The 18,538-nt window shown below is 41.1% G+C and overlaps 1 protein-coding gene and 1 pseudogene across 1 annotated transcript in view; one reads left to right on the top strand and one right to left on the bottom strand.

Annotated features, from left to right (window-relative positions):
• Nucleotides 1-18,538, bottom strand: part of GNA14 (G protein subunit alpha 14) — a 195,844-nt gene that overhangs the window by 119,583 nt on the left and 57,723 nt on the right. The gene's annotated exons all lie outside the window — the stretch shown is intronic.
• On the top strand, nucleotides 7,193-7,285 carry LOC117312825 (U6 spliceosomal RNA; annotated as a pseudogene).

The following is an 18,538-nucleotide window of genomic DNA, read 5'->3' on the forward strand; positions in this document are numbered from 1 at the left end:
GTTTTTGTGGCTGATTTTTCTTTTTGAAAATGCGAATGTAAAAGTTGATACCTTTTTTAATCCAACTAACTAGCAAAAATTAAAGTGAGATAATAAAATGTTAATGAATGTCTGGGGAAGTTGAAATTTTCATGCATGGCTGTTGGTAACAATAAATTAGTACAGATGCTTTGGAAAGACTTTGGCAGTATTTTTTTTAATTAATTTATTTATTTTTGGCTGTGTTGGGTCTTCGTCGCTGCCTGCGGGCTTTCTCTAGTTGCGGCAAGCGGGGGCTACTCTTCATTGTGGCATGTGGGCTTCTCATTGTGGTGGCTTCTCTTGTTGTGCAGCACAGGCTCTAGGCGTGTAGGCTTCAGTAGTTGTGGCATGCGGGCTCAGTACTTGTGGCTCACGGGCTCTAGAGCGCAGGCTCAGTAGTCGTGGCACATAGGCTTAGTTGCTCCACGGCATGTGAGATCTTCCCAGACCAGGGATCGAACCCATGTCCCCTGCATTGGAAGGCGGATTCTTAACCACTGCTCCACCAGGGAAGTCCCAGCAGTATTTTTTAAAATAAAAGTATACATATTCTAGACTGGTACTATATGATACTCTGCAATTATTTAATTTCTTAGGCATGATCACTGTATTGTGGTTATATAAGAGAATGACCTTGTTATTAGAAGATCTGTGGTGGAATATTTAGGAGTGAAGTCTAAAACTTTAAAGATTCAGTTAAAAAAAAAAACTTAAACACATATACATACGTGTGTGTGTATATACTGGGTTGGCCAGAAAGTTTGTTCGGTTTTTCCCGTAAGGTGGTACTACTAGCACTTCGTTGTCTTTAACTTCATTGGAAAGAATTTTGTTAGACTGTATTGTGACAGCTGTCATATCAGCGTGCATTTTAAAAGAACTTATCAAAATTGGTGAATGTTTGTAGCCACTTTAATACTGAAAATGGAAGGAAACAAAGCAACATTTTCAGCATATTATGCTTTATCAGTTCAAGAAAGGTAAAAATGCAACTGAAATGCAAAAAAAGATTTGTGCAGTGTATGGAGAAGGTACCGTGACTGATCAAACGTGTCAAAAGTGGTTTGCAAAGTTTCGTGCTGGAAATTTCTTGCTGGACGATGCTCCACGGTCAGGTGAAGTTGATAGTGATCAAATCCAGACACAAATTGAGAACAATCAATGTTATACCACGCGGGAGATAGCCAACATACTCAAAATATCCAAATCAAACACTGAAAATCATTTGCACCACTTGGTTATGTTAATCGCTTTGATGTTTGGGTTCCACATAAGTTAAGCGAAAAAAACCTCTTGACCGTGTTTCTGCATGCAATTCTCTATTTAAACGTAATGAAAACGTTCTGTTTTTAAAACAAATTGTGACGGGCGATGAAAAGTGGATATTTTACAGTAATGTGGAACAGAAGAGATCGTGGGACAAGCGGAATGAACCAACACCAGCCATACCAAAGGCCGGTCTTCATCCAAAGAAGGTGATGCTGTGTATATGGTGGGATTGGAAGGGAGTTCTCTATTACGAGCTCCTTCCGGAAAACCCAACAATTAATTCCAACAAGTACTGCTCCCAATTAAACCAAATGAATGTAGCACTCGATGAAAAGTGTCCAGAATTAGTCAAGAGAAAACGCATAATCTTCCATCAGGATAACGCAAGACCACATGTTTCTACCAGGCAAAAAACTGTTACGGCTTGGCTGGGAAGTTCTGATTCATCCTCTGTATTCACCAGACACACTGACCTTCGGATTTCTATTTATTTCGGGCTTTACACAATTCTCTTAATGGAAAAAATTTCAATTCCCTGGAAGGCTGTAAAAGGCACCTGGAACAGTTTTTTGCTCAAAAAGATAAAAAGTTTTAGGAAGATGGAATTATGAACCCAAGGTAACAGTATTAGGAGGTGGGGCCTTTAGGATGTGCTTAGGTCATAAGGGTTCCACCCTCACAGGATTAGTGTCCTTATAAAAGAGACTCCAGAGAGTTAGATTTCCCCCTTCTGCCACGTGAGGACACAGTGAAAAGATGTAGTCTACGAACCGGCAAGGAGGCCTTCACCAGACGCAGAATCTGCTGGCACCTTGACCTTGGACTTCCCAGCCTCCAGAACGGTGAAAAGTTTATGTTGTTCATAAGCCACCCAGTCTGCGGTATCCTGTTATAGCAGCCTAAATGGACTGGTGTTGGGGGCAGGGGAGTGCGGGAGATGAGAAAGCAAATATAGTAAAATTAAATAATTGGATATTTTAGGTTTAAAAAAAAGCAGGTGATGATTGTATGCTCTTTTAACTTTCCTACAGGTTTGAAAATTTTCAAAACAAAAGAGTTGGAGAAAAATGTATCATATCTTCACGTGCACAAGGCAACATGCAGCACTATTGTTTGTTAATGTGAAGAAGTGAAAACTGCCCCCATGTCCAAAGAAATGTGTATTTGTTGGATGAAATGTTTCATAGCAATGAAAAGGAGTGCTTTTCATTCTACTCTGATGGCATCTAGTGTAGTCACATAGATGGATCTTTTTTTTTCAAGTCTCTAAGTGCAGGCAACCCTCTTTTATTTTTTCAATAACTTTTTTTAACATCCTTATTGGAATATAATTGCTTTACAATGGTGTGTTAGTTTCTGCTTTATAACACAGTGAATCAGCTATACATATACATATATCCCCATATCTCCTCTCTCTTGCGTCTCCCTCCCACCCTCCCTATCCCACCCCTCTAGGTGGTCACAAAGCACCTAGCTGATCTCCCTGTGCTATGCGGCTGCTTCCCACTAGCTATCTATTTTACATGAGATAGTGTATATATGTCCATGCCACTCTCTCACTTTGTCACAGCTTACCCTTCCCCCTCCCCATGTCCTCAAGTCCATTCTCTATGTCTGCGTCTTTATTCCTGTCCTGCCCCTAGGTTCTTCAGAACCTTTTTTTTTTTTTTAGATTCCATATATATGTGTTAGCATACGGTATTTTTCTCTTTCTGACTTACTTCACTCTGTATGACAGTCTCTAGGTCCATCCACCTCACTACAAATAACTCAATTTCGTTTCTTTTTATGGCTGAGTAATATTCCATTGTATATATGTGCCACGTCTTCTTTACCCATTCATCTGTCGATGGACACTTAGCTTGCTTCCATGTCCTGGCTATTGTAAATAGAGCTGCAGTGAACATTGTGGTGCATGACTCTTTTTGAATTATGGTTTTCTCAGGATATATGCCCAGGAGTGGGACTGCTGGGTCGTATGGTAGTTCTATTTTTAGTTTCTTAAGGAATCTCCATACTGTTCTCCATAGTGGCTGTACCAATTCACATTCCCACCAACAGCGCAAGAGGGTTCCCTTTTCTCCACACCCTCTCACATAGATGGATCTTATAAAGCAGTGCCGAGTGGAAGATAAATATATAAATCAAAGGAGGTTGCCAAATGAGTCTTACATACCATTTACTTCCACATTCATTTTTAAGTACACACAAAATGTGCTACTTCACAGTTACGTAGCTATGAAATATATGGAGAATGGCTTCAAAGAATCCATGGTGGCTACATCCAGATGGATGTTAATGGGAGGGGGGGTAATCATGAGGGCAGAGGAGGGGCCATGACAGAGCTTAAAGATGACACTGATGAAAGCAATCCAATTCTGAGCACTACATCTGGGGAAGGTTTTATTTCTATTTTCTTAACCTAATGGATCAATGTTTTAGAAAGGAAGAGAATGCACTCATCATAAAACTAGTTTGTTCCAGGCCACCACCAAAACATCACAACACATCTGCATTTGTGTCAGCAAATCCCAGAGAACCAGCCTTTCGCCTTCTTGCAGCCCAGGCCGGTCACCACCGTGTGCGCTCAGTTCCCCACCTTCTCGCTCCTAACCAGTCCCAGGTTTCTCAAATCAGAAGCTTGGGTGGAAATTGCCTCCTAAGTAACTAATATGCTACACACACATTCCACAGGTCTCTTTTCTTTTTCATTATGGGAATCAAGCAAGGTCTTCAAGGCCATGACCCTTTAACAGCCCTTCATTTTGACATGGGTTACAGCCAATGTAGAAATAAACCAACGGGATAGGGATGCCCCTTCCCCACAGCCCCTGCCCTGTATCTGAGGAGGCACGCAATACATGCATATACTGAAGAAATGAACGAATGAAGAAGTGAATGAGAAAGAAAGGAGAAGGGAGAGAGAAAAAAGGATGATAGAAGCAGAAAAAGAAGCAACCGACTCAGTGGGACTATGTGAGCTGAGAGAACCAGCCACAACTCCCAGACTTATAGCCGAGAGTATAATAATTCTGGCCCACTGGGAACATAACCAGAACCCGATGTGTATCAATAAAATCACAGGGAAGGCAGAGAAGACCACCTTGGTCTTCCCAGTGTTTTCATGGACCAGGCCCAAGTACAGACATTCTGCTGAGCACTCTCACTCCATAATGACTCAAACAATGTTTCATTAAGAACAAAATATTGGTTAGCAGGGAATATGAATGGCCCACATTAGGGAGCCTTTCTGGGGATGAAACCGTCTTTTCAGTGACTAACCAAAAATATGATGGAAAAACAAGAGCAGGCCTGGAATAAATGATACAAATAAATGGTACAAAGAAGTCAGCCAAGTTTAAAACTGTTCTTCCTCCAGTGGCACAAGAGGTGCAGTGGTTAACAGATAATTATTTCATAGGAGAAAACAGCACCACAGAAAGGCAGGCTACCTTTCATTTTCATCACTCAACTAGACAATCCCTAATCAAGAATGAAGAGGGAAAAAGACACGTTCTCCAAAAACCCAGGGTATCATTTGCACAATATTTTTACATTAGCAATTAATAATCACATATTTGAGGGGGGAATCAGAGGGACCTTAGGGATTATTCTACCCAACCCCCTCATTTTGCCAATGAGCTCAGAAAGCTAAATGCCTTCCCTGACGCCTTATAATGATTTAGAACCGCAACATAGGACTCCGACTCCAAGTCTCATAGTTTCCACCTGACACCACATCATTCCTCCTTTATAATTCTTCAGCCTCTGAAATCTAAGTTTCCCAGTCTCTGAGGCTTCTGTTAGGAAACTAATTTTTTTATTATTCTTAAGAAAATTAAGAGTATTTCCACCTAGATTGTATAGTTCATAATATGGAAGTGTTATTAATACTCTCAGGTGTGGTCATGGTGTTTTGTTTTTGTAGAAGAATGTTCTTAATTAAGAAGCAGTAGAGATGCCATGCCATGATGTCTGCAACTAACTTTCAAGTGGTTCAGCAAAACAGAATAGATAGATATAGACAGGTAGATAGATAAATATAAAAAAATGTTTAAAATTATTGAATTTAGATAGACGAGAAGGGGAGTTCATTATACCATGGCTTTGATGTTTTTATTTTTTTAAATGTTGCATAATAAAAATGAGGAAATGTAGCTATGTTTTCAAAACTCATTATTTTAAAGCATTTCCAGTTTTAAGTAATAGACTTCGACTTTGTGCCCAGCTGCTCAGATACCTCATGTGACACAGCTAACCAGGCCTTCCAGGGGAGGGGGTTTATGGGGTTCCCAGATAGTATGTCTAAACCTAATTACAGCAAAATCATGTCTAGAAAGTGTGTGTAGGGAGTGGTAGAAAGCAGGTGAGGTTGTCCACTCAGCGTAGATGAGGAGACCTTGGACCCAGGTGTCCCTGCTTGCTGCTCCTCCCATAAAAGGCTGGGGTGGGGATGGAGACTGGGGCCTGCCTTCTATAGAAAGGCAGAAGAAGCCTACAAAAAACAGAATTCAGACACTCACTACCGTTGCTTTCCTCTGTATTCTAAAGCAACCCCGTGTTGTATCTCCCCTAGGAAGTACCGTTAGTGAAAATGGAAACCCTGCCCCGAGCGTCATGAGCAGGTGGACCTGAATATCTGGGTCTTGTCCGGTGCTGCCTGCCTTTGTTCTTCCTCTTATCTTTGAGCCTGATTTAAAGTCTGTTGCTCTCACCACTTTCACATGAACCAGAAGAAACACTGTCTCTTGGGATTCTTGGCCAGGACTCCACAAATTCCTCTGAGCCTCAACTCGTACTGCTCCAGAGAGCTGCCTCAGCCAGAATGATAATTCTCAAATGTTTAGTCTTCCCTCCCAAAGCTTTCACAAATACAAACTTAGATCAGAATTTTTTCAGAGCTTTTACACAAAGATTTAAACAAGCTTCACAAGTGTCACTCTGTACCCATTATAATATATGGCATTGTTCCCTCTACGCCTCTAAAGGCACCTCCATGCAGGGCTGACAGTAAGGATGGCGTGCGGTTAAGCTGATCACACCTGGTCTCATCCATCCCTCTCTGTTGGGTCAAAATACCTTCCCAGACTAGTTGAACAAACTTGCTTACTGCGATACAGAAATCCCTCTGTAGAGGCCAGAGATAAGAAATCTTTTAAAGGGGGGGAAGGATGAGGGTGAATCAGAAAAAACACTACAACATGCCAAGCAAGTGATACCAATATTTCACAGTTTAACAAAATGTTCACCCATCAACAGAGGAAGGGATAAACAAAATGTGGTATCTGTATACAATGGAATATCATTCAGCCTTAAAAAGGAAGGCAATGTTGATACACGCTGCAACACAGATGAACCTTAAAAACATTACGCCAAGTGAAAGAGGTCAAACACAAAAGGGAAAATATTATATGATTCCACTTATACAAGGTACCTAGCTAGAATAGCAAATTCATAGAAACAGAATGTAGAATAAAGGTTTCCAGGAGCTGGGTTAAGAGGAATGGAGAGTTATTGTTTAATGGGTACAGACTTTCTCTTTGGGATGATGAAAAAGTTCTGTAAATGGATAGTGGTGATGGTTGCCCAATATTGTAAATGTACTTAATGACTGAGTTGTACATCTTAAAATGGTTTAGTAAATTTTATTTATTTATTTTTTTTTTGTGGTACGTGGGCCTCTCACTGTTGTGGCCTCTCCCATTGCGGAGCACAGGCTCCGGACGCGGAGGCCCAGCGGCCATGGCTCACGGGCCCAGCCGCTCCGCGGCATGTGGGATCTTCCCGGACCGGGTCACACAAACCCGTGTCCCCTGCATCGGCAGGCGGACTCTCAACCACTGCGCCACCAGGAAAGCCTGTAAATTTTGTTGTATATATTTTATCACAATAAAAAATGGTGGTGCTCACTTCTGCAGCACATCCACTAAAATTGGAACAATACAGGGAAGATTAGCAGGATGACACTCAAATTCGTGAAGTATTCCATATTTTTCTAAAAATATTGAATCACTATGATATACAGCTGAAACTAATAATAATATTGTAAATCAACTACACTTCAATTTTTAAAAATATGTTTTATAATAAGTGTTTCCTAACACGTCAATACTTAGCACAAAACTCAGGAAGCTAGGATGTGATTCCATTTTCCTTTAGCTAGCTAACTTATTAGTACACTAACAAACATCAAAGCTATATCTTATTTTCCTGTTGCCTAGTTTCTACCAGTCAAAAGGGGCCTTACAGAGGGGTCTTTCTTTCTTAGGAAATCTCTCCTCTTTTGCACTGCTTCATCCTTCACTTTGGGATAAAGCTCAAACGATGTACTGGGTACATACCTTTCGGCCAACCCAATATTACTGACTTTCTTTGGAGGATTTCAAAGCTTGATGGACTAGGACATTTTCAACCCACAGTCAAGATTTTAGCCACAGGAATTACCCATATGTGTTTTTAGAAATAATTCCCTCTAACATCCTATGAGTCTGTAGATGTTTCTGGAATAGCTGCTTATGGGATTTCGTTAGAAAACTTCAGCAGTTGTAAAAAAGTAAAATCATAGGCTAACGCTATGTATTCAGAAAACTCAGAAACCACTGAGTTCAAATAACTGAACAAAATTCGACAATAGGATCTTGAGATCCAAGAGTGTGAATGGCTTTGTGCTAGGGTCCTGAAGATACACCATCCCTTCTCTCAAGGACACTGTGTGAGTAGGCAAGGCATATAACAACACATCATTTAAATACATTTAGAAAGTAGTGTGTGATTAAGTGCCACATTGAATGGAACAGGTAAGTGCTACGGAAAGTCTAGGGAGAAAGAAAGAGTAGAGTCTGAATAGTCCTGACAAGGACAGAGCACCTAAAGTGAGTAAGGAATGAGGGCTAGGAGCAAGGAAGCTACTTGAAGAACACAAATGAAGGGACAGAATCCAAAAGAATTATCACATATGAGGGAGGAGGAGGGCAAAGAAGGGAGCCACGAAGCTAGAGTAAGGCACTTATTCTAGGAAGTAGAAAGTAACAGGAAAAAGGGAGGCAGGAACCTACTGAGGTAGTGAAGAGGGAGTGGTTTGAATGATTGAAACATTCAAACACTAGCATCTGGCAAAAGCCCCAAGTGCCGGAACACACTTATTAGCTACCAAGTTCTGCTGGAAATTTTACAACAAAAAATACCATATTTAAACAACAAGGTCCTGCTGTATAGCACAGGGAACTATATTCAATATGCCGTAAACCAAAATGGGAAAGAATATTAAAAAAAAAGAATGTCTATATGCGTATGATGGAGTCACTCTGCTGTATAGCAGAGATTGGCACAGCGCTGTAAGTCAACTATAGTTCAATTTAAAAAAAAGGTTTTTTTAATACCATACTTGTGTCTATTGGGTAGGTGGTGAGTTGAGAGATGATATCAAAATCTATACCTGCTTATGACAGTGTGTTGTGCATATAAATATTTTTAAAAATGCCATACTTGTTTCATGCTGATTCAACCTATATTTACAATCATTCTTTTTTTTTTTTTTTTTTTTTTTTTTTTTTTTTTGCGGTACGCGGGCCTCTCACCGTTGTGGCCTCTCCCGTTGTGGAGCACAGGCTCCGGACGCGCAGGCTCAGCGGCCATGGCTCACGGGCCCAGCCGCTCTGCAGAATGTGGGATCTTCCCGGACCAGGGCACGAACCCGTGTCCCCTGCATCGGCAGGCGGACTCTCAACCACTGCGCCATCAGGGAAGCCCTACAACCATTCTTGACATTAAAAGCTAAGTTTTTAAATTGTAAGATCAAATAACTTTATGTTTAGAATTTTTGTTTTATTTTTCAAAATGAAAATTCCAATTAAGCCACTCCTACCCCCAGTATTTAGTATAAAATATTGGGACCCATTCTAATTAGGGTCACTTTAAGTAGTCTTTTTCCTAAATCGACCATTTTCAGATCATGGGGCCTCCTATAGGTCTTAACTAGTTTATTCCAGCCCCAGCCAGAGTTAGAGCCCAATACCAGATTACTAGGCTTCTGGGAGCAAACACTGGTAGCTGTTATCAAATGCCCACCAACCTCAGAGTCTATATGAAACAATCGGACATTTGGGTTGTTCACACAAATGCAGTTGCTCAGTGGCAAGGGATTAAAGTCTCAAACTCTCACCAGATACTATTGCCCCGCAAATGTCAACCTAGGGACTAAAACCAAACAAGGAAGAGATCCGTGGATCAAGGCGACACCATCGTCTCAACAATGGAATCTTCTCTGCACAGCTCATGCTATATATTATCATTAGGAGGGAGGCTCTGAATCAGTTTCCTTAGAATGTGAGTCTGTTTCCATGGTGACAAGAGTGTGCTCCTTTAAACCCCGGGACAAATGAATGGAGTATTCAGTAAGTCAGGCAATTTCTGGGTATTTTCAAAGCCTCAGAACAGACAGATAAGGCTCTAAGTCTTACCAAACATTGATTTGTTTCATTTCTAAGTGCAGAGGAGGCCAATGACGGAGAAATATATAAGAACTGCATCCCAAACCAATATTGACCCTGGATCAAGTGTAAAATAAGCCTGATTCTCAGAGGGGCTTATCTTGTCAAATGAAATTACACTGGCTTCACCCTGGCTGGCACTGACATTGTAATTGTCATGCACTCAGGCAGAACACAGCAAAGGGAAAAAAATTTTTAACGCGATTTTTCCTATCAATCCAACTGAAGTGGTACTTTCTAAATACCAAGGATGGTTAATCTCCTATTTTCAAATGGTGACGATGCGCTCAAGAATCTAAATAAATAATTTTTTAAAGTCTATATAATCCTTTCTTTTGTGAACTACCTATTAGACAATTTTCTATGGAGTGCAACTTTGGGTCTTGCCACTATATATGTTCGTTTGTTAGAGTTCATGTAGAATTGCTTTAAAGAAAGACCAGCGCTACTTTTTTTTTTTTTTTTTTTTTTTTTTTGTGGTACACGGGCCTCTCACTGCTGTGGCCTCTCCCGCTGCAGAGCACAGGCCCCGGACTCACAGGCCCAGCAGCCATGGCTCACGAGCCCAGCCGCTCCACGGCATGTGGGATCTTCCCGGACCGGGGCACGAACCCGCGTCCCCTGCATCGGCAGGCGGACTCTCAACCACTGTGCCACGAGGGAAGCCCCCAGCGCTACTTTTACAGACTCTTGGCGAAACTTGACTTGAAGTTGGATGGCCATGGATTAGGAAGAGTCTTGTCAGGAAGTACAATTTTCACACAACAATGTTAAACCCATCCCTCAGCTCATTTGATCTGTTTATCTTTAAAATACGAATCTGCCCTTTTTCAACAACAGAAAACCCTCACCAGACAATATGCCTCAAAGTACCTTCCATCAGATCCTTATCAAACTCTTTTCTCGAGAAATGTCCTCAGATAATTGTTTGAAGGACACAGCTTCAACCAGGATTGTGGTTCTCAATCCTGGCCACACTTTGGAATCATCTGAAGAGTTTAAGATAGAAGATCGGTGCAAGGTGGGGTCCAGGCAGGATATTTTTAGAAAGCCCCCCTGGTGATTCTAAGGTACAGCCCAGGTTGAAAACCACTGACATGCAGAGGCTGTCAGTATGGTTAGACCTAATGAGCTCTTTTTAAAGCCTTATTACTACGCAAGTTATACACGAATATATTATACATGAATATATCTTTCCTTATTTAAAAAGTTAAAATATTACAGCTAAATCCTGCCTTGGCCACCTCCACTGCTCCCCTCCCCAAACCCCAGTCCCTTCTCAGTTATGGGTGTTCTTCCAGAACTCTTTCTATTTATTTGCATACATATGTATTTTCACAGATATATTAGTGAATATACATATATATGAAAATACATGTACATTTCATTTTTCAAAATAATTTTTTAAATTAACTAATTTATTTCTTTTTGGCTGTTTTGGGTCTTCGCCACTGCACGTGGGCTTTCTCTAGTTGCGGAGAGCAGGGGGCTACTCTTCCTCGCGGTGAAGGGGCTTCTCATTGCGGTGACTGCTCTTTGCTGTGGAGCACGGGCTCTAGAGGGCAGGCTCAGTAGTTGTGGTGCACAGGCTTAGTTGCTCCACAGCATGTGGGATCTTCCCGGACCAGAACCTGAACCCGTGCACCCTGCATTGGCAGGCTGATTCTTAACCACTGCGCCACCAGGGAAGTCCCTCAAAATAATTTTTAACATGTGTCATACCACACGTATTATTCTGCTGCCACGTTTTCACTTAATAATATGCCTTTGAGCTCTTTCCATGCGGTACTTCTCAGCCTCATTATTTGTAACTGGTGCACAGCAGGAACATGGCATAGTTATTTTTAGAAGCCATTCCTCTAAATCCATGCCATCCAATATGGTAGCCACTAGCTACAGGTGGCTGTCGAATACTTGAGCGAAGCTGGTATGAGCTGAGATGTGCCGTACGTACAAAATACATGCCAGATTTTGAATACTTACTAAGAAAAAATGTATACGTTATCTTGTTAATAATTTTTTAATCTTAATTGTATGTTGAAAGGAAAATATGTTGGATATATTGGATCAAATAAAACATTAAAATCAATTTCACCTGTTTTTACTTTTATTAATGCAATCATTAGAAAACATAAAATTACTTATGTGGCTCACATTATATTTCTATTGAACGGTTCTGTTTTAAAAGATGGCCATTTAGGATATTTGCCGTTCATCTGACATTACAAGGAAAGTGCCCCAGTAGCATTCTTATACATCAGTGGCTCTCAACAGGAAGCAATTTTGCTCCCCTGGGCACATTCGGCAATGTCTGGACACATTTTTGGTTGTCACAATCGGGGTTACCACTGGCCTCTAGTGGGTAGAGGCCAGGGATAGTGCTAAACATCCTACAATGCACAGGACAGCCTCCCAAAACAAAGAATCGTCTGGCCCGAAATATCAGTAGTGCTAAGGCTGAAAAACCCAGCTATGCATGAATCCTTGTCCACATATGGAAGTGTTTCTCAAAGGTAGACCTGAAGTCAAAAAACTGCCTGTGCTTCTGAAACATTGAGACACCACAAAACTGCCCTCCGGAGTGGATATGCCAGTCAGCATATCTCATCAGCAGTGCGTGGAAATACTCAAATTAATCGTAAAAGAACAAATAACCCAACCAAGAAAAGTTCAAAAGGCTTCAAAATGTCCACTCAACATTGTAAGTTCTTACTCTCATCACCAGGAATGACAATACAACTCTAAGTCCCAGAGTTTTAAGTAATATTGGGACGTTTAACCTACGTCTACCCTTTTAAAAACTGTCTTCTTTGCTCTCAGAACATAAATCATTTGGGGCCCTAGCATAGTTAATTTATAACTAACTAAACAACTAACTAGTATATCTCTCTGCTTTTCAAATGTGGCTAAAATTTGAATCTTGGGAGAGTGAACTGCAAATCTCAAATACTTCGCTAATGTTTAAAAAATAACTTGTATTTATCTTACACCCTCGTCCAGAGCCCTAGAGCACTGTCTATTTTCCCAGCAAATGTCACCCTTGGAATGACCTTCATGTATAGTAACTGATAATACAAGCCATGTGCCAGGATCAGGTGTTTGTTCTCCAAGGTACCATATATTTTTTAGTTAGAAATTATCCTGCCAAACAAGGCCGCACGTAGAAATACATTACAGATCTTAATCTGTTAATGCAAACGCAGAGGTAACGTTGATTTGAAATGCATTGTTCCTATACTTACATTTTACCTACTCTTTTTTAGAAAACAAGATTATTAACCTTCTCCAATTTTCAATTTCCATATTTACAAAAATGCAAACTGTAGCAAACATGGTTCATGTTCCAAGTTCTCTGCATGACAAGTGTAAGGTACTCTACAGCCATAAAGCTTTTTAGGAGAACTGTGACTCTTATAAGCTTCCTCTGTTATGAACTCCTCATAAAGAACTAATTTTAACTTTCTTCCTGGAGTGAACTTGAATCATGAATTCATTCTCAGTATGAGCGCACGCAAAATGAGACAAGCGCTAGAAACAATACAATTAGTTCTGACTTACCACCATTTCTCCCACACAGGTTTTCAAAAGTATGTTTTTAGGGGGCAGTTTTCAGAGTTAAAGTATTCAAACTGTGGCCAGCAAGCGCTGTGATGACATTTACCATGTCTTGGTCTAAACTGATACTTCATTTTTGTTTTGTTTTGTTTTTTGCGGTACGCGGGCCTCTCACTGTTGTGGCCTCTCCCGTTGCGGAGCTCAAGCTCCGGACGCGCAGGCTCAGCGGCCATGGCTCACAGGCCCAGCCACTCCGAGGCATGTGGGATCCTCCCGGACCGGGACACGAACCCGTGCCCCCTGCATCGGCAGGCGGACTCCCAACCACTGCGCCACCAGGGAAGCCCCTAAACTGATACTTATTGACTTTCATATTTAGGGCCTAAAAGATTCCAGATAATAAAAGAAAAAAGAAGGGGAGGAAGAGGAAAAAGACAGAGGAAAGGCTGGACTGGAAACTCCTTGAGGAAACAGCATCATCTTTCTTGTTTATCACTTCATCCACAGCTCCTAGCCCAGGTCTCAGCATAGCTAACATAACTCAAACACATGATTAAAGAATGCAAGATAGAATACACACTACTATATATAAAATAGATAACCAACAAGGACCTGTAGAGCACAGGGAACTATACTCAATATTTTGTAATAACCTATAAGGGAAAAAGTCTGAAAAAGAATATATATATGTGTATACAGATATGTGTACTATCTATGTGTATCTGAAACTAACATGATACTGTAAATCAACTATACTTTAACAACAAAAAAAAAGGAATGCAAGACGGAGAAAAATAATTACCCAGGTTAAAAAAAAGCACACAAGTTAGACTAAGATACTGGTTCAGAAGCACAAATGAGGATCTGGCCAAATTGGGAGTACTGGATAGGCTGGCGGGGGGTAAGCAGAGCCCCAGTCATTCTGAGGAGGCAACACTAACTGTGCCTTCTGGGGGCGCAGCGGTGGGTAGGGATAGTCAAGTCTCTCAGAATCGGTCAGCGGGCCCTTTCTTGTTCTGCCACTGCTCACCCTTGGCAGCCCGCTCAGAGCAGACAGGCCTGCGCCCAGCAAACCCTTTTTGGCTGCCCGGTGGAGGCAGCAAAGATGCAATTTAGACATTAGAGGGGCCCTTCAGCAAGCCTTCACGGGATTCAGTTGGTAAACCGAATGTCACACCACTTCTGAGAGCAGCAGAGCGCTCTGCTACCTGAGTCTCGTGGAACTTCACATCAGACAAGTTTGCCGGTGCCCAGGCAGAAAGGGCCTTCCATGTAGCCGAGCCTTGATGAGGAACCCAAGTCCCACACGCCCACTCTTATTTCATTAAAGAGCCCTACTGCTCCAGACGCATCTTAAGCTGAATATCCAGCCTCCTGTATCTCTTTTGCCTGTTTTTTTTTTTAATGGGGTCGAGAAAACAAAGTTTCTTCCCCACAGAAGGTGGACTGAACTTACTCATGCTATTAACATCTTCTGCAACATGTCTCAGGCATGCTCTTTTCTTGATCCTGGCAACGAGGTGGTAACTAACAAGAGGGGCCAAGAGGATCACGGTCCTGTTAGCACAGTGGCTATTGAGGGCACTGGCACTTGGGTATCTAAAATGGCACAGCTGGTAAATGGAAATACACATTGCCAGATGTGGCTGGCGCTTTAGCTGCTCCGCCCCCTTGCTGGAGTGGCCAGAACTGTCCTGCCCAACAGGTTTCTTGAGCAGCTACTACGCATCAGGTCCTGTGAAACAGCTGTGAATAAGATGGAGATGGTCCCTGCTCCCGAAGAGCTTAGAGAATGGCAAGGGAGAGACAACTCGACAGAAGCCACTTCTTTAAGGGAAACAAGCAAATACGTATGCCCTTCATTCCAACACAATTTCCTCCTCAATTTTTAGTCACTTTATTGAGACACAATCTACCTACTATAAAGTTTACCCATCTAATGTGTACAATTCAATGGTTTTTAGTATATGTGCTGAGCTGTGCAATCATCACCATAATCTCATATTAGAACATTTTCATTATCCCAAAAAGAAACCTTAGACCCATGAGCAGAGATTCCCCATGCCATTACCACGCCAGCCCAGGCAACACTAATCTTTCTGTTTCTCGAGATTTTGTTATTCAGAACACTTCAGGATGGGATCATGTAACATGTGCTCTTTTGCGACTGGCTTCTTTCGATGACCATAATGTTGTCTGAGGTTCCTCAACGCTATAGCACACATCAGTACGTCATTCCTTTTTATTGCCAAATAATATTCTATTGTATGGATATGCCTATTTCATGTATCCATTCTTCAGTTGATAGATTGGGTTGTTTCTACTTTTTGGCTATTATGAACATTCATGTGCAAGTTGTTGAATGGACCTAGGTTTCAATTCTCTTGGCTAGATACCTAGGAATAGACTTGCTGGGTCATATATTAGCTCCACGTTTAATTTCGTGGAACTGTCCAAGAGTTTTCTAACATGGCTGCATCTTTTTATATTCCCATTAGCAATGTACAAGTCCTCAAATTTTAATGTTTCTGAATATGGGTACAATTTATAATCCATGTGCATATTTAATATAGTGATCTTTTCCTTACTTTCTTTAATAGCTGTCTGTTATTAAATTAATGGTGCACTTTAAATTAGTAGTATCCTAGAATAAGGGAAATAATGATATAGTAATAATTCACTGAGCCTCAACCAAGTACTAGGCACACCTTGTTTAATGCTCATTTACCCTGTAACAGAGGTATTACCTTAATTTGTAGATGAGGAAACTGAGGTTCAAAAATGGGCCATAATTCCACCATGAAAATGTCTATAAATAACAAATGCTGGAGAGGGTGTGGAGAAAAGGGAACCCTCCTACACCGTTGGTGGGAATGTAAATCGGTACAGTCACTATGGAGAACAGTATGGAGGTTCTTCAAAAAGTGAAAAATCGAGTTGCCATATTATCCAGCAATTCCACTCCTGGGCATATAGCTGGACAAAACTGTAATTCAAAAAGATACATGCACCCCTATGTTCATAGCAGCACTATTCAATAATAGCCAAGACATGGAAACAACCTAAATGTCCATCGACAGAGGAATGGATAAAGTAGATGTGATATCTATCTATCTATCTCACAGTCACAAAAAAAGAATGAAATAATGCCATTTGCAGCAACATGGATGGACTTAGAGATTATCACACTAAGTGAAGTAAGTCAGAAAGAGAAAGAGAAACAGCATATGATATCACTTATATGTGGAACCTAAAATGTAACACAAATTAACCTATGTACGAAACAGAAACAGATTCACAGACAGAGAACAGACTTGTGGTTGCCAAGGTCAGGGCGGAGAGGGATGGACTGGGAGTTTGGGGTTAGTAGATGAAAACTATTGTATAAAAAATAGATAAACAACAAGGTCCTACTATATAGCACATAGAACTATATTGACTATCCTGTGATAAACCATAATGGAAAAGAGTATAAAAAAGAATGTGTGTGTGTGTGTGTGTGTGTGTGTGTGTGTGTGTATCACTTTGCTGCACAGCAGAAATTAACACAACACTGTAAATCAACTATGCTTCAATTGAAATAAAAAGGGCTGGGCTTCCCTGGTGGCGCAGTGGTTAACAATCCTCCTGCCAATGCAGGGGACAAGGGTTCAAGCCCTGGTCCAGAAGTTCCCACATGCTGCGGAGCAACAAAGCCCGTGGGCCACAACTACTGAGCCTGCGCTCTAGAGCCCGTGAGCCACAACTACAGAAGCCCGCGAGCCTAGAGCCCACACTCCACAACAAGAAAAGCCAACACAATGAGAAGCCCACGCACCGCAACGCAGAGAAGCCCCCGCTTGCCCCAACTAGAGAAAGCACGCATGAAGCAAGGAAGACCCAACGCAGCCAAAAATAAATAAATAAAATTAATTAATTAATTTAAAGAAAAGAAAAAGGGCCATAATTATATAGCCTCTGCACCATGGTATTATCAGCATTTGAACTTGGGTTGATTTTCTGCCAAAGTCCAATTTTCCTCTATACCTTCTCACTATTGTTCAAAGATGAGCAAGGGATAATATGTACTTTCTATGATTTCACAATCTCTGAGACAGATAAATACATAAATAAATGAGTACAAGACAGGCTGTGATAAGTACTCAATCAAAGGAATTCTAAAAGTACTCTGTGTGGCCAGAGATCAAATTATACAGGAAATATTGGAATCTTGGGATAAGTGGTATTTAAGGTGGGTTTTGTTTGGCAGGTGTGGGTAGAATCAATGCTCTAAGACTGTGCCGTCCAATATGGTAGCTATCAGCCACATGCAGCTATTGAGCACTTGAAACATGACTAGTCCAAATTGGGAAGTGCTGTAAAAACACACTGGATTTCAAAGGCTTAGTATTTTAAAAAAAGAATGTGAACTATCTCATTAATAATGTTTATATTGAGTACATGTTGATAATATTTTGGACATACTGAGTTAAAAATATATTATTACAATTTCACCTATTTATCTTTTTACTTTTTTTCCTATCTTTTTACCTTTAAAAAACAATTAATAGAACATTAAAATTATCTAGGTGGCTCATATTTTTATTGGACAGTGCAGCTCTAAGAAATAAAGATGGCAGAGAATATGCCGGGATCATCGATTGCTATCACTGAAAAATCCAAGAGGTGTAACAAGAAACAAACTTGAGAAAGGAGGTGAAGGTCTAACTATTTAGGGCTCAGGTGCCCTGCAATGCCAAGCAGTTTGAACTTTGGTCTGGATGTAACAGAGAGTCAAAGGTTTTGAAAGGGGAGTGAAATCATCGGGTCTGTGCCTTAGAAGGCGGATGTCGGCAACCCTTAGTCAATAGCATTGACAGAGGTGACCAGACCAAAACCCACCCCACAACTCTCCAAACTCATAAAAATGCTGGATCAAGTGTAATGCCACAAGAATACACAGCCAAACTTGGAAAAGCAGGAAAAGGAATTCCCAGCTGCCATAAACAGAAGCAATTAAATACCAGAGCAATGGGTCAAGAAGCTCAGGTGTGTTGGAACAGGACACAGGCCATTAGATCTGGGGGCTGAGGCTTTCACATCTGTGTGGGGAGAGAAGCCCAGGTCACTGCCCTGCACAAAAAGGGATGAGAAATTGAAACACACGCGTAAAACTGGCACTAGAAAAGAATCCTGCCAGTGGAGGCAAGGACAGAAGCTTGGAC

This window comes from Tursiops truncatus, chromosome 6 (genome assembly GCF_011762595.2).
Source record: "Tursiops truncatus isolate mTurTru1 chromosome 6, mTurTru1.mat.Y, whole genome shotgun sequence".
NCBI lineage: Eukaryota > Metazoa > Chordata > Mammalia > Artiodactyla > Delphinidae > Tursiops > Tursiops truncatus.